A 22,000-nucleotide genomic window follows, 5' to 3' on the forward strand; every position below is an offset into this window, starting at 1 on the left:
ACTAGCTGCAGATAAGCGTGTTCACAAATGTTGTCCAGAAAGTTGTAGGACTTTGTGACAGACCACAGACTTGCACAGAAGTGTGATGTGTTCATTTTCTGTCACTACTGTGAAGAAAGAATAAACACAGGGACCCGCATTGGGAGAAATGTTTAAAATTTCAGGAAGAAAACGGTATAACAACATTAATGTATCTGTGAACCCTAACACAAAAGTTACTGTAATTTGCATGAATCATACTATTGTGAATTTCATCATGAGAAATAAAGACAATGTAATAATCACTTGCCTAGACATTGATGTTTGGCTACTGGTCATAGCTTATATTTAATGTAAGTAAGTAAAAGCAAATCAGCACTAATGACAGAACTAAGATATGATTCAAAGGAGGAAGTTATTCATATGTGATGAATATTAGGAATATAATTGATACAGAGGAGCACTAAAATAGAAAAGCATTAATCAAAAGTAAGACTTTTTGTAGAATGTATCATATGAATGAAAAGCTATAAATCCATAATAAAGAAACAGGAAAACTTTGGTTATACAAACAGAATTAATTAGGAATGAGGAATGCAACCCTACCTGCAGATATACATAATATTAATTCTAAAAAATACATGTTCCAGCAGACCAAGGGCTCTTGGTATGCTTGTGACAATAAGGGATAATACAAACCTTGGAAGAATGATCTGGGAAAATTGAGTAGGAACCAGCTCATTTTACAGTAAGACATGTATGGAACTTAAATTTGAAAATAAAATTGACACCCAAACATTTTGGGAATATGTAGAAAAAAATGCTTGGAATTATTAGTACCTCTGAAGAAGAAATTTTCAGAGGAAACTGGATTATGCACTGGACTTTATTGCCTTCAGATCAAGGCAAGATGTGTTTCTGGAGGAGAACACAGTAAACACACTTAAACTTTAGTGAAAGAGAAGTTGCAGGCTTCAAAATTGGGTAACTATATGAAAGATAATTGTTTATGATATAAAGCGGATTAGAAAAGATATCTTTTGATTCCTACTAATATCTCTATGAATCTATGAAGAAAAAAAAAAAAGAGAGAGAGAGAGAAATATTATAAAATGATTCAAAGTATTATAACATCTCTCTGATATAGAGAAGAACAAATTGCCAAAGGGGAAATAAATCTGATGTCAATGCTACTGCAAACCTTGACAGTTAAAGTTGACAGGGGAGAGAGAAATTTTAATTGCTGAAGTGCTCCCATAAAGTCTGCTTTTTTTCCTTTTTTTTTTTCTTTTTTCTTTTTCTTCATAAATGTAAAAACAAAACTTAGAAGAACATTGTATCTACAGTGGAACAACATGAAATACTTAAGTACTCTGGGCACTTGTTTCATTTTCCTCCCTGCTATATTTCCTTGACATAAGAGTAATTTGTGTTTTGCTTAATAAATAAGACAGAAAGTGAAATTCTGAAGTGACTTGCAGCAGAAACAATGAAAACACTTTATGCCTTTGATTCATTTTCTTTCATCCTTTTTAACCTATGAATAATAATAATAACATTTTATTGCATTTGTATTGTTGTTGATATGGAATTCATCAGCCTAAGACAGTAAAAGAGAAATAAAATATTTATTTTAGTTCTGGATTGGCGGTACTGATTACTTGTTATTAAATGACTAATTAACTGATTATTAACTGTTTATTTAAGGTACTGTATTGAGAGCTCTGGACAGTGGAGTTTTCTATTTGATCAGAGATTAAAATTAATGTTTAGTCATAAAAAGTTTGCAGGTCTGTTATTAGTACTAAATGCTCATATCATGATAGTGACTGAGGACTGAAGTGACAACTAGTAAACTTTAGAGTAGGATGATGGAAGAATAGATAAAAAGCCCCTTGCCATGTGCAGTAGGAAGTTCAGAATATATCAAAGAAATAAAGGATGGAGAATAAGAGTATAAAGAAGAAAACAGAATTGAGAAAGAACAGGAATATTTCCATGGATATTTAATGTTTTGCTTATATATTTTAGTTATCTATTATGCACATTTTGTTTTGGGATTTGAAGAAGATTTGTGAGAGTTAATAATTGTAAGAGAAAGAAAAATAAATGAGACTGAAACACAGCAAATGGAGATTGACATCTGATGCATACCAGTTGCTGAGTAACAATCAATATATAGGTTAATCTTAAAGAAAACTCTTTAGGAAATATCTGAAGGAGAGTATAAAAGAGTGGGATACTTTTCCATACTTTTGGGGTATGTGAGAGAAAATATGAAGATGCATAACATTAAAAGCAGTACTTGTTAACTAAGTATTGAAAGCAATGATGAAAGAAAGGGAGAAATCATTGGTAATTATGTCATAAAGTTGATAAGTATATAACTACTAACTTCATACTTACAATTAGGAAATTAAGCTTTAAGGAGCTTTACAAGAAAAATCAAACTTTGGACTGTATGAAGTGAAGGAAGAATCGGGGAAGTAACCAGGGGAAAAGGGAATTTCAGGAAATTAAGGGACTTAAGAATTGGGGAAATAGCTCAGAGAAAAGTGTATTACAGTATGAATGGCAATCAGAGAGTGGAATGTGAGATTTTGTATCTTAGAATTTAGGTTCATAAATATTTGATTTAGAGGAAGCAATATGGTTTAGAAGAATGCTTTTGGAATAAGGTTCATCACTCAGGAAAAAAATATCTATTAATAAAACAAAATCTCCAGAAAATGGGCTTTTTTGTGCTATAAGGTATGAAATAATAGATATATGTACATACACATATAAATATATACATAGCAAATCATTGTATTTTCTATTTGCCTTCTTGGACTGAAATCATCCTTAAACAAACTAAAGTCGTGTTATACTTTGATATAAAAAGATTTTCCTGAAATCCACCTCCTACCTTTAAATATTAGTTTTAATCTCCTACTATCGATACACTTTTTCAGTTTAAACCATTTGTAGTCTATCTACAATATTTTTCTTATTACAAAAACCATTACTTGAGTTTTCTAACTACATGCATTCCTATGTCTACTCTCCATTTTGTTCTTGTGCCCAGGGCTCTGCATGTCTACCTTAAAATGCTTTCTGTAAATACTTAGGTATTAGTAGATATTAAAAATTTTATTTTTCAGTTTTCTATTTCAAACTGTTAATTAGTTAATAATTCACTGCTACCAACAGACAGGGCCACATTACTATGATTTTGTGGAGTCACAACAGATACATATGGTTTTAGGGTGGAAATGGTTTTAGTTCAGAAGAGGAAGCCTTTGCCCCACAAAGATGTAACACAGACTACAATGCAAATGACAACATTGGGTGCAACAAACACTGGAAACACAAGAGATCTAACACTGTTACTGTAGCTTGCCTTCTAGTCCATTCCACTTATATTTGTATTAAGACAACAATACAAGTCCAACAATCTGGACATACTCATAATTTTGTAGTGTCAGCAGTTTTGTACTAGAAAATAGACTTAAAATAGAATATTATGAGCACTTTGGGAACAATCTAAAGAGCAACCTGGAAATTTATCAAAGCATTCTTTGCCTTCTCTGAGTCGCCTTGGTTGCTTGAAAGTATTGTTTCCTAATCAAGGAGTGATATCTTCTCTCCTCAAAATCAAGACAAAAGTAATAGTGAGTGCTTCATCTCACTTAAGTCTCTACATGGTACAGATGAACTACACAACCTCAGCTCACTTTGCAGTCAGAAAGGAGAAACAGGTCATTAAGAGTGAATATTTTCTGACTTCTTTTTGGCATTTACAGTAGGGTGAGATGAATTTTATCAAAAAATTACTGTTTGTCTTCAATGAACAGAAAGGATTTTCAGGGTTGCAAGCTCAGGTTAAATTCTTGTACTATATATAACCATATTTTGGTCACATAAATGCATTTGCCACACTTTTAAAAGAAGAACAAGAAAAGCAAAGCAAAACAAAACAAAAACAGGAGGATCGTATGACCATATTTCTGCAGCTAATTATTTTCCCCATAGTTTTCCACAGGGATGCTTAGTTTTTAATTCAAGATTCTTCAGTATATAGCAACGATTTTTCCCTTCCTAAGATTAAACTCTTTTTTTCATCTTTTTTAATCAACAGGTCAGAAAGAAGCAGAGATGTTGTAATAGTTGGTTTAGGAGTTGGAATTATTATTTCAACCATAAATAGCTGGAAAAAAAAATTAGAAGTTACAGATACTAGAAGAATAGAACAGTGCCTACTCCATTCTGAAAATACCTTGTCTTTCTCCTTCATATTCCACTTATCATAGATACATTTTATATGAATATATTTTGGCATGTGTTGTGGTTTAACCCCAGCAGGCAGCTAAGTATCACACAGCCACTCACTCACTCTCCACAGGTGGGGTGCCAGAGAGAATCAGAAAAGTAAAAGTGCGAGAACTTGTGGGTTGAGATAAAGACCATTCACTAGGTGAGGCAAAAGCCATGAATGCAAAACAAAACAAAACAAGGAATTTATTTGCTGCTTCCCCTTGGCAGGTAGGTGTTCAGCCACTTCCAGTAAAGCAGGGCTCATCATGCATAATGATTTCTTGGGAAGACAAACGCCATCATTACAAATGATGTGTTTCTTTACCCCAGCTTTTATTGCTGAGCATGATGCCATATAGTATGGAATATCTCTGTTACCACTCTGGATCAGCAGTCCTGGCTGCGTCCCCTCCCAGCTCCTTGTATATGCCCAGCCTCCTCTCTGGCAGGGCAGAACAAGAGGTATAAAAATCCTTGACTCTATGTAAGCACTGCTCAGCAACAACCGAAAACATCAGTGTGTTATCAACGCTGTTTTTATCAAAAATCCAAAACACAGCATCATACAAGCCTCTAAGAAGAAAATTAACTTTATCCTAACCAAAGCCATGAAAGCATGGAAATAATCCAATATATCTCCTGCAAGCCCTAAGAGAGAACTTACTTTTCTACAGGAAAATAAATTTAATTATCTCTCAATGTATGGTTTTAGCTGACAGAAAACCACTCTAGTATTGACTGAGAAGGTAGATGGACCTTTCAGGTAAATCAATGAAGGAAAATTTCTTTGTTTCAAAATATTCGATGTGGTATAGAAATTCTAAGATACTCTCCTGTAAATCTTTTTGAAATGTTATTATCTGTTCAACTGTGGAGAAGACCAAAGTAGGGAAAAGGTGAACAGAATCAAACATGTGAAGTGAAGAGAGAATATATTTTCTGTGTTGTTAAAATATTCTACCAAGAAGCCAGAATTGGAATGAAGAATATTTGACTAAAAAGAGTGGCTCTGTTACTGATGTGCAAATCTGATATTCTTCCAATACAGTCAGAAGCATCAGTTTCATGAGTCCACTAGCATAGGTCTTTTCTTCCTCTTTTCTTAGCTTAGTCCTCGGGACTGAAGGTCTGTGGAGAGGGTGATTTTCTTTAAGAAATTTCTAGGGTTCTTCCTCACTGTCTTTCATCGTCATCTCCCTGGGAGGGCTACTGGGAACCCATCAGAGGCAGAATCAAAGAAAACTCCTGGAGTTCTTTTTAGATGGAAAGAAATACTTGAACCTGGAGCCAGACATCTCTGTAACAATGCTTTGGGTAGTGATGAAGAGAAATCTGGCATCTCTTTCTAAGGTCCCCTTGTTAATATCTTCAGGCTGTGTGGACAACTGCCAAATGGAACTTTCACCTATAGTCATTATCTTCAATGCGTGCATTTGTGTTCCTTCTGCTAGAGAAGTTCTGGATGTTTGTATGCAGCACTTTTTGAGTAGCAACTATAAAGAGCCACATGTATAAATAAACATTTCTTGTTCTCTCTATGCATAGATAAAGACAAGGCTCCAACTGAAAAACAACTTAAGGAACAGCCTTTCCTTTGTTACATTGCAGTGATTTGTTTGATACACAAGGAAAAGACAGACGGGAATGGGAGTTACCCTTGTAAAATGTTTATATCTGTGGTCTGTGCATATATGTTTTTGTTATATTAGTAATGTATTTTGTTAGGCAAGTATGCAGGACCTCCTTGAGAAAAAAAACATTAATTCACATTTTGACCTTTCTGAGTGCATGCAATGAACTGCAATGAACAATCTCTACTAAACTGATAGAAATCCACAAGACACATTAATTCTTTTGTATGAAAATGTGTATTTGTAGAATTGTAAGTAAAGGTTCCTTAAAGTAAACAAAGAAAAAAATTTAACATTGTAGTTGAGACAAGAAATTTTCTTTATAAGAATGTAAATACTTGGTGTTCTAAGAATGGAATTTACTCATATATTTATTTATCTGTATGTCATTGTTCCCAGAAATGCTGCGAAGAATACTAAATTTTTTGAACTGCATTCATTTCACTTTGTAGTTGTATGTCATACAATTTTTGAAGGAGAGGTAATTAATGTATGTTTTAATGATATGTATGACTGTAGTAAAAGTCTTTACAAAGAATTTTTGAAAGATTTTATAATTTTAGGAGTTTTATAACCATCAACCAAGAGAACGCCATGTGAGACGAGTGAACAAAACACCTTGATGAAGTTGGAAAACCAACTTTTGAAAGGAATTGCTATAAATTAAAAGTAATTTATACACGTAAAGTTGCACATATAGTGAGCACTTGCAGATATATGTATATAGAAAATGGTCTGTTTGGATTTACAGCCTGAGATAGATTTGAACTAAAACCAAGAATATATGATATCTGTTTAGGGAGAATTAATAAACTTTTTACATTTCTGACACTCAGCTTCAGTCTTAGAACTAGCGTCAAGTCAGTGACTAAAAAAATGTCTGTATAAGAAATTACAATGGACAGTCAATATTTCAAGATCATCTTTTCTACAGAGAATGAAAAGGAAAATTCAAGAGGAAGGAGTACATTTCTAGAGAAGAATGCATTTGACAGGGCCCAGCTCCTGAGTCATGACTTCAAGTTCCTTAATCTTGGCAGTAGAATAAAGTCCTTAGCAGAAGAGCATTTTAAAGTCCAGATACATGACACTTTAGAGTTCTTATCATAACTTCTCTTTTTATGTCTACAGGATTTACAGTGTTTGCAGATGGAAGTAATTTAATACTATGGTGATCTTCCATCTAGCCTGTTTCCTTTCAGTGACCTTATGTTTACTATAAGAAAACACCAACAAGGTGTCTGATTTCTCGTGGAAAAAATGGTAACTATTTAAAATAACAACAACAAAAAAAAGATTTTATCCAACAGAATCATAATTCTTCCACTATCCCCATGCTTTAACAAAAATGCTCATTTGTTCTGGGGGAGTGTTTCAGTACGAGACAGAGCCAGCTTGACTTTACTGCAAAGGATGCATTTAAAATAAAAGAAAAAATAAAGCAATAGTAGGAACCACAGGTTTTATATTTTAAGTGGAAAGAGTTCTAGCTGGAAAAGAGTTGATTACATATATTTCATATCATGACCTCACATTCAACCAGCCCTTCCTCACATGCACCCTAAAAACATCCTGCTGTGGTTCCTGGCATCTATGAAAGGTTGGTTGAAAGTTGCAAACTAAGCATATGTCCTGAGAGCTTGGACAGAGAAAAATGGAAATCGGATCTCACAATCCTTTTACCCATCCTGGAGCTGCAGTCCACAGGAACTAAACAGAACCAATCTAAACTAAAGGGAACCAATCACAATATTATATTATGCAATCTTAGTAACACAGTAAGGGTTTTCAGGACACCTCCAGGGAGCTTTATTGTTTATAAATAAGAGAGTGGAATCCTTTAGAAAAAGATTTGTGTTGTGTTTTTTTTTTTTTTTTTAACTAAATGCAATCACATTCCCACATTTAACATAAAGGTTTTTTGAATGAGACAGGTTGAATACCGACTTATTTTTGTGCATTCAGTTACAGGAATTATGCTCAGAAATCTATACTATCAGAGTGGATTGCATTACTGGACAGAAACCTAACTTTATGGCAGCCAGGCTGTAAGTATCTCTGATACGACAAAGGTCTCTCTGGAATTCAGAAGGTAATTCACTCACAACTGTACTGGGTACAAGTTATACTAATGGCAGTATATCATCTTATATCAGCTTCAGATCTTCCCTGTAGTTTAATTGCTAATAAATTATGAGAAGACTGGTATTTTTAGGGGAAAGTAAGCTAGATATCACAATTATAAAAAGTAAGGTATTTATGAAAGAATATTGTTCTTTAAAGCTTGATTTTCTTCAGAAGGGTCTATCTCTTTTTCCTTAATCTTTATTGGTATTGCCTGAAAATGTTCCTGAGGTTTCTGTGGCTTCAGCATCATGAAGCTGAAGCTGATCCTGATTCAAATGAGTATACTTCCTTTCTTTCTATGTTTAAAGACAGATTAAAGATTAGTTTCCACTTACTAAATGCAATGACATCCATGGATACGTTCTCTTTTAAGTCAAGCAGAGAATCAAAGAAGAAATGGCATCCAAACTCAAAGTGTTTGCAAAACCATTTGCCATTTTGGGAGAGTTTTTCTTTGAGTAAAATAGTTCAAACATTAAAAAAAAAAAGTTATTTTCATATTTTGGGAATTAAGAATTTTTGACTCTTTTAATTTTTATACGTCCAGACAGATAGAGAACGTAAATTTAAAATGTCAGAGTAAGGAAAAAAATAAAGCATTCAAAGAAGTATAAATAAGAATGAATAGCATTCAGTGAACTCCAGAAATGTTCTTTTTTAGGAGGTTATGCTAGCTTCCAACTTATTCCACATCTCTCCAATGTGGTTTTAAGCACAATGAAAGAATTAGATGGTTTTAACTACCTTTCTCTTCTTTTAACCCCAAAGAGAACTACAAGCCATGAAAGAACAGGAATCATTAAGACAATGGGATTTTATGAGTCTCTTCCCCTATACAGCATATGAAAGTATAGAAGTGGCCCCTGTCCAAGTCCAAGTTGTTTTACTTTTTTTATTTTTTTTTTTTTTAACAGCAGTAATTGTATATTCAGCAGGCAGGCAAGCAAGGTATATGCTTAATGATTCTAATTAGTGGAGAATAAAGTATTGAACTGAGGAGGGACCTGCTCTGAAGCAGATGTTCTTCATTCCAATGACCTATGAAAGAGTATCCGGGTAGACCCAGCATGGCTTTTCTATTTTCCTCACAATGTAGAGAAATCGTGTAGTTTTTTTAAAAACATTTATTAGGATGCTTCCCTGGAAAGGAGTTCTTTCTTTGGGTATTTAGGATTTTAGCTACACTGACAAAGGCAGTTTCAAGCTTTTTCTCATGAACATGCTCACCGATTATTCAGTCAGTAAACTCTGGACTTATTTCAAAATCACCTTACCCAAGCTGAACTGTTCTCTAAGGGGAGTAGTATCTCATTGCAGGACACTAAAACTGTCTGGCTAGACTGGACAGATGTGTGAATCAAACTAAGTGTTTTGTAATCCAGTCATTTGTGGAAATCCAGAGTTTAGGGACCTTCATGCCTGAGCTACATCTCATCTATGAGAGTGACAAGGGCAGAGAGTTCAGAAAACTCCAGTATATACTTAGGATATCAAATCTAGATGTTCACATAACTAAAGGTTGTGAAAGACAAAAGAAAAACATCACTTGCTGTATCACAGTCATCATTTCCACAGATGATAAAGTCATGTTTTTGCATTTTTTTCTGAAAAGTAAAAAGAAAAGAGTAAGTATACTTTTTTTTTTTTTTTTTTTTTTTTGGGGCGGGGGGGAGGGAGGAGGAGGTAGAGGGTGGGTATAGGGGGAGATAAAAACTTCCCACTTTTCCTATTTTCCATTTGTGTTCCTTTCCACACTTTTAAATCAACACCATCATTCTTACAAAAAGAAAAATATGTTGTATAAATAAGATGATAAGGCCCTCATAATTCACTTGTAGTCTTTTCTCTGAGATTTATTGGGTTTTCTATTACAAGCTGAGATAAGAACCACATTCCACTTCTTGCTCTTTGCATGATACACTACAAGAAGTGTGCTGATAATAGTGTGGATCCTATATTTTGACAGAGGACCAAGAAAATAATGACAAATATTTTCATGTGACTTTTATAAACTGCCTGAGCATTTTCTTCTGTCAAGCTATCTTACTATGTGCAATTTTCAGTGGTCATTCCCGTGTTATTTATGTTTATTTTAGACATTTCTGGTCTAGAAATTTGTTGGTATAAGATTTTCTTTTATTTTATTTATTTATTTTTTTTTCTTCTGGAATTCATCTATCCCTGTATTCTGCTTCTTGAGAAAAGTTCCTCACCTACCTGGCCTTTTGGAAACATCTCATTTAGGATCTGGCAAGTGACTAATTTTCATAGTTTCTAGTTTCAGTTCATTTGTTTACAGTGTTTTTGATTCCATGGACTTTGGCAGGCTTAAAAGAAAAATGGAAGGTCTTCCTTAGGAAAACCAAAGAATTTTAGCATTAGGTAGAGATGACCTTAACACAAATTCCCGGATCCAAATACTCTAAATAAATTCAGATCTAATTTTTTTATAAGAGGAGTTTCTCCCAGATACAGCTCTAGGAACGCTCAGATTCAGAAGTATGGCATAGGGTTGGAGCACCTCTTCTATGAAGACAGGCTGAGGGAGTTGGGGTTGTTGATCCCAGAGAAGAGAAGGTTCTGGGGAAACCTTAAAGTGGCCTTCCAGTACCTAAAGATGGCCTACAGGAAAGCTGGGTAGGGACTCTTTGTCAGGGCGTGGAGTGTAGTGAGAGGACAAGGAGTAGTGGTTTTAAACTAAAAAAGGGTAGATTTAGAATAGATCTTAGGAAGAATTTCTTTACTCAGAGGGTGTTGAGCCAGTGGAACAGGTTGCCCAGCGAAGCTGTGGATGCCCCATCCCTGGAAGTGTTCAAGACCAGGTTGGATGAGGCCATTGGCAACCTGATCTAGTGGGTGGCACCCCTGCCTATGGCCAGGGGGTTGGAATTAGGTGATCTTTAAGGTCCTTTCCAACCCAAACCATTCCATGACTCTATGATTCTATGATGCATTAATACAGAGATAGGTTTTTACCGGTTAGTACAGAGTATTAACAAATGATGTAATGTCTATATACATATTTGCTCTTTTTCCTACAAGGTCTGCTTTAATCAGAAACAAACAGCATATGTTCAGATACACATATTGTAGTGTTTAGCTACAGATCTTATCAGTGGTTATCTCCTGGAGGAATGGGACATAACAAGACAAAGTATTTATATCTACATCTTCCCGTTAGTTGAAGCCACACACTAGTTAAGGCTAATACATTTCAAATGACCTCTGCTATGCTTCATGATACTTTTGTGACTTGTGAAATTCTTATATGAAAGGATTTAAGAAGGACAGGTGGATAAATTAACCTAAATCAACGGTGATAATTTATGTTTTATAGGGTCTATATTGCATCAAAATATATTTGTTGAATCCAAAGCAAATACAGTGCTTTCATCCATAAATATATACAGAAATGCATGGAGGAAGGAAATACCTCCTTATAGTAATTCTTGATATTTTATAAACTTGCAAATTGGTATCTTAATGAAAGTACTTTATTATTTTCAGTGGTATTAGGCATGTCTCCAGCCTTGCATTAAATTTGGCTACTTTGCATAATAGTCAGAAACAGAAAGCCTCTCTTGAAAATCTGACTTTCTATCGATGGTGCAGGAATCGGAACTTCATGTGCTGAGCCCTGTTGGAATGCACTCCTCTATCTGGTAATTTTTAGACTCCTTTGAAATAATTGATGTTACATAACTAATAAATATTAATAATTCTTCAAAAATTATTTTTGGTATTAAATTTAATGTCAAGTTTATTTGACATTTATCTGACAATTTATTTAAATGAAAACAGCCTAAACATATTTTTTTTACTATAATATTTCGTTTTATCTCCAGAGATAGAAACAATTAAATCTGTGCAGTTGCAAATTAAAAACAAAAACAAACAAACAAACAAACGACAAACGTTCTACCAACTAGCTGCCAGCAGAGTCCCTGGAGGAGACTAACATTTATTTGGGGTAGGAGAGCTTCCGAGAAGCCTTTGCTATAGCCTTCCATTTTTCTATTATTTCTATGTTCATTGTGTCTTGTCAGTTTCAAACAGAGTCCTCCTGGGAATGGGTAAACACAGACAACTCATCCTAGCCATTTGGAAGTATTCCATGGACTTATCTTAGTCAGATCAAGAGACATTCAATTTCAATACAGCTGAACTAGACAACATCCCCATTATGGTGACAGCATGAGTCTTAAAGAGACTTAAAAAGACTTAACGAGACATCACCACTCCTGTTACCATCACAATGAAGTTGAGAAACCACTGGAAGGAAGCGTGCAAAAATGAAATAATGTAGCAAAGTATTCTGGTAGAATGTCTCTTTGACAGAATTCTTATTTTGTCCTTCTGTCAGCACCATTCTTCTCAAAGATTCCTGAATATAAGTATTAACACGCAAAATATTCTGATGTAATTTACATGAGATTCATAACATTTCTTCCTGCTCTGAGTCAAAATGAGGAGGAAATCCATTACAGAGAATTTTCTTACAATTTTCTGTTAGAATCTTTGGGGTTTTTCAACACAGATCAGATTAGCATGTCAGTATGCACAGTGTCCTATAACTGAACAGGTTGCTGATGATAGTTTTTAGCAAGCTCTCTCGTGTTCCATACTTTTGGTTAAAACAGAGACATATAGGTTTTTCTCAATATAATCTAGTGAATAAACTCAAAATGGAAGCTGCAATGATCAATACTAAGAAAATAAACTTCATGGGGCAGAACAATATGAAACCAAAATCATCTGTAATGAGAAACAAATGTTTCCAATAAAACAAATGTTTTGTTATTTTTTTAATATGCATCCTTAATTATAATTATTTTGTTTAGGATGAGAATTTACATCAAAATTTGATCCAATAGCTCATAACGTTAATAAAAACTTCATGCTGCAAAGAATTCCCACCAGAAAGCAGTGAGTCTATGGTATCTGGAACTTACACAGAGGTCAGGTTTGGCTCACAACAGAAAGTATTTGACTCCCAGAGGCAATATTTTTACTTTGAACGTGATTAAGTTGTTCAAATTTTGTTAATAAATCTGAACTAAAAATATGTGTCTTAAGTAAGAAATGTCTGTATTGGCTGGAAGTTTAAAATGTCTCGTGATTTCTAGCAGAGTTTTTAGAAGCTGAGACATTTACATTTTCCTGTGGTACTGGACACATAAGGTCATGCAATTCTTTTCTGTGACTAGTTAGGCAAAACTCCAGCTGGTCAAATAGACAGTTCCTCTTAAAAGCTTGTCCTTCAGAACTGTCAAAAAGAGGAAATACATCTAATTTTTGAAGTCATATCTCATTAAGAATTGCGCTGTCACTATTAAAAGGATAGTTTATTGATTTTGGAGTAGAAAAGATGAAAAAGAAATATGATATGCTGCTACAACTGCACTTAGACTGTGGAGGAGATTGTAAAAGTTTTGATTTAGATGTAGAAGAAAAACAGTTATTTGCATCTGTGTCCCTTGAGTATTAACTTGGAAATTCTGGGCAGACTTTTCTGAAAGTTCTTCACTTGATGTATTCCCACTGGACTGAAAACCTGCACTCCTTACAGCTCAGGTCCAGTTCTTTCCACCGTCCTCAGCAGGAAGTGAGGCTTTGAGCCAACACCCAGCTGTGACCATTTCAAGGTGTGAGAAGATCTAGATATCCAGCTGTGTTTGAAATGCAAAGAGGGCAATGCAGATGCTTACACAGAGGCATCTAGTGCCATTTGAGCTGGCAGGTGTGACAAAGAGCCCACACAAAACCCATGCTCTGCACCAATAGTTAGAAACACGGCAGGATGCACTGGACTATCTCAGCTGCCACAAACAGACAAAACCCCTTTAAATAGTTTTTCTTCTCTACTCACCCTTGTACTTCTGCCTTGCTGCAGTGCAAATATCTTTGGTTATCTCCTACTTTCATGAAGCTGATTCTTCTCTCCTCTGCACACATGGACTCAACATTAAACTGAACTGTGTCACTACTCTAAAGTACCCAGTAAAATTACAAGCCTATTCATTTCAACATTGCGATGATTTTATGTGTGTTTACATACTTTTATATAAAATAGTTAAGTTTTCCCACATATACATTATAACAGTTTAAAACATGGTATTGCCTTTTTTTCTCATTTGTATTAACACATTAAAATGTACATTTTTAGTGCAACCTTATTCCTGGAATTAAATAAGTGCTACTTTATTGCTATCTAATATATGAAAATATATTCTATTATAATATATTGCAATTAAAATATATACATTTGTACACACTTACAAGTAGAGCAATGTATTAAGCTGTCCTCCCCCACAATTCCACCACAAATCTAAGTAGGAGGGAAAGAGACTCTAATACAATAAATGCTTCCTCTAGAAATTAGTAAGACAGAGCTTCACTCATACAAAACTCATTTGTGCAAGGCTTTCTTCCAAGCAAGGGAGAACCACCCAGCCACCAGCTCTAACCATTTCTCTGCAAGTTTATATGTCATACTACTCAGGAAATCAAGTTTTGCTACCAATAAAGCTTGTTGACATTTCTATAGTAAAAATAAAACCCTGCTATCAACACTGAATTTTGGTAATGCTTTTGTGTGTTTAAGTGGTTTTAGGTAGCTTATTATTATTATTATTATTATTAAACATGTTAATTTCCTCTGGTGATCAATTTATGAAGAATATCAATTTATTTTTATTTCCACAAACTTCTAAGTGATGCACACAGCTAAACCCATAGGCACTCACTGGAATAAAGAATATTCCTTATGATGGTGAACTAGGGATAGAAGTGACGAGTTTTTCACTTTCTCAGTGCACAAGTCAGATGCACGAACTCATTGATAAGTTAGTGGCACTTGTCAGATTCAGGAGTGTAAGATCAGCTACATCCTTCCTGTATTGGTGTAACTCACTGGTGAGTGAATGTGTATTACAGGTCTCCATCTGTGCCTGCTCTCCACAGGATGTGATTGTACTAATCCAAACCAGAAAGCTTGATTGCAAGCTGCAGCAGATTTTGCTCTGACGGCTGGAGCTCCTGCTCCAGATCACCATATGACAAGTGGGATAGCAGCTGTCACAATAGGCATGTAGTCTTAGCAGAAGTCCAAAGATCAGCTAACACTTCTGAAAAAATACTAGAGGCACTGGTTTCTCAGGTGTGTGGTCTCACCAGAGCTGAGTAGAGCATGAGTGGTCAAAGCTTGGAGTTTCTCCGTGCACGCTCCTACATCTCTTTTAATGTCTCTACCCTCGCTTTTAATGTTTCCCTGAACTCTAGGAAATTCAGACTTCAGAGAACTGATGGTATGTTTCCTCATTTGGACTAGATTATACTGAAGTGTAGTTCATGGACTTTTTTGTGGTGACAATCTCCTGCTTCCAAATGTGGGAATAAAATGTGTAGTCTTGTTACTGAGTAGTAACTTAGGCAACTCAAAATTTTTATGTCAAGTGCTACACATTTAATCACCAAAGATAGCCCATCCTTGTGAGATTTCTTCTTCAAATATTCAGATCCATTAGGCCTGCCTACATTCAGAGTGATTTTCCTGTGATAGTTTACATCTCATGGTTTTGAAATTCTTTTCATATGTGAGGTAGAAATGACAGACAATTCCATATCGTATTACATTTTCCTTTGAAAAAAATATATTTTTCTTTTTGTTAATAGTATCAGAATAGTTATTCTCATATTTATTGTGTCTAATTGTGCTACAGTGAGCATATTATTCTGAAGTACTAAGCTAAAGGTTACGAAGAAATTGTTTTTATATATATTCTTGACAGTGCCTGGATAATTGCTACTAATTGCTACAGTATTAGTACATTGGATTCACTATAAATTAGAAATGAAAATATGTTTTGTGTTTTTTTTTTTTTTTTCTGTTGAAGATAAGACAAACTGACACTAAGTTACTAATTTGGTGCCATGGTTACTTCTAGTTACTCAGATTGTTTAAATGAACAAACGTTGATTTTGATTTAACCTCTTCCTACTCTGCTACCACTGTAACTAAGGATTTCAGGGTAAGCTGGGAGGTGTTCTTTTTGTTTGTTTGTTTGTTTTGTTTCTAGTTTTAGTTCTTATATTTAGATCATTTACATGGCTCACAAAGCAAGTCAGCATTACAGAGATTATAGCAAGAATAGTTTGCCAACTATGTAACAGTTGGATATATATTATACATATTCAGGAAAAAAAAAATTAAAAGTAGTGATCAGGGGCTATAAACTAAGGTCAACATAATTTATTTTGATTTTTAGAAAGCTTTTTGTGAAGTCCTCCAGAATAAAAAGCTATTCATTATAATTCCATTGGTATAAAACTGGTAAATGAAGAGAAGAATCAAATTCACAGACTAAGAATGTATTATTAATTTCCAGTATGGAAAATGGACAACAGTGGGAAATCTCATGTTCCTCTCTTAAGTACAATGATTTTGTTACATTGAGCAATCATCGGGGAAGATAGTGAATATTATAACAGAAAATATCTCGACGGTATTTAAACCTTAAGGGAAACTGCACGGTTACTGAGTATTTTGGCAATGGTCCAGTAAAGCTCTTAGCACTTGTTTAATTTTAAGATCCTGAGTGGTCTTATTGCAAAAAGACTGGATATGCAGCATTCTGTTGTGTACTTGTTAGATGTTCTTAAAACTAAGTTTTTGTTGTTGTTGTGTGGTTTTGTTTTTTGTTTTGTTTTGTTTGTTTTTCTTTCTTTGTCAAAATTCACTAGCAATTTTTTCATGTTAAAATGCGGTTGTCTGTATTCATATAATGTTTTTTATTTCTTTGAAGTTCCCTCTTTAAGAACATAACTGACCTTAATGTTTCCTCAAGTGTTCATAGCATCATAGTTATAGGAATTGATTCCAAATCCCCCATTTTGGGAAGGAAAGAATGCTGATTAAATTATCAGCAAAAGTCACAGTGTGAAACTGTTTTTGACAGTAAATTCTAGGAATTTGTAGGAATTTGTAATGCAAAACAGTATCATTGTTCATCTGGAGGGCTCTGCAGCAGTTCTGTTAGTTCTGTTACAGAACTAATTCTGGTCTCATTTACAGTAGCATTACTCCATTGACGTCAATGCAAACAGCACCACTGGCATTACCAAGGAGATTGTTTGTGAATGAAAAGAGTAAAAAGACAAACATAAAGAAGATGTTAAAAACAAAAGACATATCAATGAACAATATTGATTCTGAAGGATATTCAGACCTTATGAACAATATTGATTCTGAAGGATAACCTTCTTCATTTGTAATTGGTGATTACATACTAAGAATCAGACTGGCTGAAAAGGTCCTATTTTCTCAAGTACTGCTCAGTCCAAGTGGTAATACTTGTGTATTTGGAAGTCTTAAAGATTTTGTATATTCACTTTCTTTGTCACTTTAACTAAGTCAATAAAATTACATATTCTGTATCCTGCCACAAATATTGGGTTTTGCCCCATGCATTGGCATTAGTTTCATTTGGAAATGTCTACAGTCATTTATTTTTATACTAGTTTATTTTTAGTCCATTTATCCACAGTGCGAATGCCTGAAGGGAAGTGAGGGCAAACACATAGAGCTTAATCTCCTACACAGCCTTATCAAGAAGTCTTTTGCTGTTCCAGTTCTGTATATGACAACAGTAGAAGACCTAGAGCAATTCTCAGGAACTATTGTCCTTATAATTACTGAGTGTGCTGTGTAGGTATAACAAAGGATACTGGAGTTGCTGACATTCACCCATGCATTGCCATGGAGTTGTTTGTGCATATTGAACAAAACACCAGATTTGCATAGCAGTATTCGGACTGTGCTAAATATAATGATGGTGTTACGCTCTTGGTTTCCTAACAGGGAAGAGTGTGTGTGTAATTTTGCAAGTAGAAATGTTTTAACAGGATATGTCTTTCAGTATGTATCAGTACTATGATAGTATTTGAAACAAATGGGTACTAAACTTGGAAAACTCAGAGGCCAGGTTCTGTGTGTGCAGGAAAGAATACTATAAAAAGAAACTTGCTCTCCAGGAGATCCAGTTATTCTTCTGTGGAGTTTCACTTAATGTTAGCTTGCAGGTCCAATTTTTTGTTTAATCTGTTTTGGAAGGAGTCAAGTTGGTATTATCATTCAACGTTAAAAGATCTTATGAAAAAAAAAAAAAAGCTGGGGAACATTATTCATACTAATTTTCCAGTAAAATTGTTTTCAGAGCTCACATACCTCTGTGCTAAATGCCATAACTTTTCACATATTTCACTACTGTGAAATGAGATCTGAGATAGCTATAATTTTCTGCTGCCGCAGATTCATTTCTTGCATGAGATCCTTTGAATGCTACAGCTTTCTCACAACACTAAGAACTTTACATTTCAGTTGAGGCCTATTATTTTCATCAAGTAGTCAGGTGCATCGCCATATAGCATGTATTTTGTGTCTGCTGATAAGGACTTATGAATTACAATACTTTAGATCTCTCTCTGCCTTGGATTTCTGCCTCAATATTCATAGTGCAGTGTTACATTGTTGTTTATGATTATTCTACTACCTGCAGCAATTTACTTAAAAAAACTCTTTCTATTGGCATGTGTCTCTATTTCTTATATTAATAAATAAGCTTTCAGTCGATTATAGATATATATAGACATATAAAGATATACAAGTGATTCTGAAGGTAGAAATAAAATCTTATCTAGCACTACTCCAGTATGAGGAAAAATGACAGATAGACATAGGAAACAGAACTACAAAATGATTCTTCATTAACTGTATTTTCTCTAACATTCAAATGCCTGAGTAGTGATTATGGTTATATTAATTTCATGTTTTTGGTGTTGTTTTATTTATTTATTTATTGCTTACCTGGTATTTGGCAAATCAGAATTTACATTTTATCTATTTCTAGTTGATTTTTTTTAAACACAAGTAGAAAAAATCATGTTTTGCCTTCCTTTTCTGCTTAAACAGCTTCATGTAGCAAACAGGTTAGTGTTCCTTTGATGGAATCAAATTCTAGAATCTTCCTCCCTTTATTCTGACTGAAGTGTGAAAAGTCTTAAATACATAAAAAAAAAATCCTCAGTTTAACAGCATAAATTTCAAAGAATCTTTTTTCAGCAGATGGCTGAATACTGGTAGTTCAGAAAATAATATTCAATTATTACCTTTGTATTCCAGGTAACACATAATATTATGCATATCTTTTACCTGTTTCTTGATGTAATGCATTTAAATTGTTGATTAATGTTGATGCAGTGAAAAGAATTTTATCAGATATTCCATCAACAATTCATCTTTTTTTTTTTTTTAATATCTCTGTGACACCTGACAAAGACCATACAACCGTAACAAGAGTAGCATCAGAATTATCATGAGAGTGTATTTGATGTTTACCACTTAGTTTTCTCTTTTCACTTCTTTCTACAAGAATTAAATTAATTTTGTGTTATTTCCTGACCTGCAGACTGCTATGAGAGTCTGGAATCAAATCTTCAAAGCTTAGCTACTAGTGTTAACAAGTACCATGACAAAAGGAATACCTGAAATTTATTCTTGAATTTTGGTTGCCGCTCTAGGGGAGACACCATATGTATGAGCCAAAATCCCTGCTAATCTTTCTTGGTGACTTTCTCTTTCTCCCCTGATTTTATTTTGTTCATTATTCTTGGGTACTTCTATCCACTGTTGTATGGAGTTACAGCTGTGTAACTATGTGAAAGGTCTCATACTAGTAATAACTAACCCAAACCGTCTTTTAGCCTAACTTCTCAAAGATATTTTAATGCTATTTTCTACCAATAGCAGAAAAACAACCCATGAAACGGTAGAAATCTGCAATATATTTTAATGTTTTGTTTGTTTGTTTGTTTGTTTGCTTGTGTTTTTGTTGTTGTTGTTTTATCCTGGTCATCTGAAACTTTCTTTAGTATTGTTAGAATAACCTCAGCAACCATTTTACATAGAATGGTAGGTCTTATAACCCAAGGGTGATTTATGTGTGGCAACCATGTAAAAGTGCATAGCATCACTAAACCCAGCCACAATATTCTGATTTATGTCAACTGAACATCTACTTCAAAACAAGGAAAAAAAAAAAAAAGATAGGAAGAAAAAAAAGAATTGAAAAATGTTATTGAAAACTTTTTTGTTGTTGTTGCTTTCAGTTAAAATTAGAAGCCATGTACAATGTTAAGAGTCCTAAATGACATGTTCATACCCTCAGTATGGACAGAAGATATTTAAAACCCGTCATAACAGAGATTAATGGATAGATATACCACCTTCACTCAGAGGGTGGTGAGGCCAGGTTGAACAAGTTGCCCAGAGAAGCTGTGGATGCCCCATACCTGGAGGTGTTCAAGACCAGGTTAGATGAGGGCCTGAACGACCTTAATCTAGTAGGTGGCATCCTTGCCCATGGCGGGGGGGTGGAACCAGATGATCTTTGAAGACCCTTCCAACCTGAGCCATTCTATGATTCTATGATTAAAGTACATGTGTACATTTGAGAAAGTTTTGGTACAGCAAGGAAAAAAAAAAAGGTGGTGTATCAACCACTGAGCATTAAAAAAAAGAAAAAAAAAGTAAAGTCATTATCTATGAGACAGCTAGTGACTTCCAACAATACATATCTCCAGTAGGTTTACACAATTGGTTTGTTAGATACATTTAATTAACTCATTTGAAAATCATACATTTGAAAAATACATTCACCAAATAAAACACTCTAAATCCACTAATCAACACGGATCAATACAGTACCTCATTTTTACAGATATCCTTTTTTTTTTTTTTTTGTCAGGAAAAACCAATAGCTTATGAGGGACATAAGTCAGTATGGATCTCCCCCTGCACTATGACAATGTGCACCTTTAATAGAAAATGTTAAAATAATGTATTTACTGTCAGTGAAAGCACATGCTTGCTATGGTGTATATGATTAGTATCCTTCCTTTCACATTTGCTTTACCTTAAAGAAATCAATAATTTGCAATATATTTTTAAACAAGTTCATCTACTGCATTTTTTTTTAATTTGCTACCTGGTAAAATACTACCACAAAAAATACCATTGTAGATAAATATATTCCTGGCAAAGACCTATTCTTAGCAGCTAAATATCTTAATTTTTAGCGTAATGGATTTCATTGCGACCTTGCATTTCAAGTAAATTGGATTTTAATTATTACAGATACAGAATCTTAAGGATAGAAGGGAAGGGAAGGGAAGGGAAGGGAAGGGAAGGGAAGGGAAGGGAAGGGAAGGGAAGGGAAGGGAAGGGAAGGGAAGGGAAGGGAAGGGAAGGGAAGGGAAGGGAAGGGAAGGGAAGGGAAGGGAAGGGAAGGGAAGGGAAGGGAAGGGAAGGGAAGGGAAGGGAAGGGAAGGGAAGGGAAGGGAAGGGAAGGGAAGGGAAGGGAAGGGAAGGGAAGGGAAGGGAAGGGAAGGGAAGGGAAGGGAAGGGAAGGGAAGGGAAGGGAAGGGAAGGGAAGGGAAGGGAAGGGAAGGGAAGGGAAGGGAAGGGAAGGGAAGGGAAGGGAAGGGAAGGGAAGGGAAGGGAAGGGAAGGGAAGGGAAGGGAAGGGAAGGGAAGGGAAGGGAAGGGAAGGGAAGGGAAGGGAAGGGAAGGGAAGGGAAGGGAAGGGAAGGGAAGGGAAGGGAAGGGAAGGGAAGGGAAGGGAAGGGAAGGGAAGGGAAGGGAAGGGAAGGGAAGGGAAGGGAAGGGAAGGGAAGGGAAGGGAAGGGAAGGGAAGGGAAGGGAAGGGAAGGGAAGGGAAGGGAAGGGAAGGGAAGGGAAGGGAAGGGAAGGGAAGGGAAGGGAAGGGAAGGGAAGGGAAGGGAAGGGAAGGGAAGGGAAGGGAAGGGAAGGGAAGGGAAGGGAAGGGAAGGGAAGGGAAGGGAAGGGAAGGGAAGGGAAGGGAAGGGAAGGGAAGGGAAGGGAAGGGAAGGGAAGGGAAGGGAAGGGAAGGG

At 35.2% G+C, this 22,000-nt stretch overlaps 1 long non-coding RNA gene across 1 annotated transcript in view; it reads right to left on the reverse strand.

Annotated features, from left to right (window-relative positions):
- The window catches only part of LOC310898617, a 56,362-nt gene that overhangs the window by 33,471 nt on the left and 891 nt on the right, over window positions 1-22,000 (reverse strand). The window lies entirely within an intron of this gene.

This window comes from Anser anser, assembly GCF_964211835.1.
Source record: "Anser anser genome assembly, chromosome: 4".
NCBI lineage: Eukaryota > Metazoa > Chordata > Aves > Anseriformes > Anatidae > Anser > Anser anser.